The sequence below is a fragment of the Bison bison genome, unplaced genomic scaffold, assembly GCF_000754665.1.
Source record: "Bison bison bison isolate TAMUID 2011002044 unplaced genomic scaffold, Bison_UMD1.0 scf7180017854880, whole genome shotgun sequence".
NCBI lineage: Eukaryota > Metazoa > Chordata > Mammalia > Artiodactyla > Bovidae > Bison > Bison bison.
This window is the reverse complement of record NW_011485453.1, coordinates 87,150-87,478: the sequence shown is the minus strand read 5'-3', so window position 1 is coordinate 87,478 and position 329 is coordinate 87,150. Positions and strand designations below refer to the sequence as shown.

The 329-nt window shown below is 67.2% G+C and overlaps 1 protein-coding gene across 1 annotated transcript in view; it reads left to right on the top strand.

The window, feature by feature from the left end:
- The window catches only part of RHBDF1 (rhomboid 5 homolog 1 (Drosophila)), an 8,141-nt gene that overhangs the window by 3,081 nt on the left and 4,731 nt on the right, over positions 1-329 (top strand). The window lies entirely within an intron of this gene.

Below are 329 nucleotides of genomic sequence, written 5' to 3'. Positions count from 1 at the left end.
AGGGGACCGCCGGGCACCCTTGCTGAGTTCCTTCCCCGGCAGGGGCACGGCCGACTGGTTTGGAGTGAGCAAGGACAGTGACAGCACCCAGAAGTGGCAGCGCAAGCCCGTCCGCCACTGCAGCCAGCGCTACGGGAAGCTGAAGCCCCAGGTCATCCGCGAGCTAGACCTGCCTAGCCAGGACAACGTGTCGCTGACCAGCACCGAGACGCCGCCTCCTCTGTACGTGGGGCCGTGCCAGCTGGGCATGCAGAAGGTATGCCCTCCCATGGGCCCCTCACTCAGCTCCTTTGGGCGGGGCTGGGGACACAGCCAGCCCGAGCAAAGGC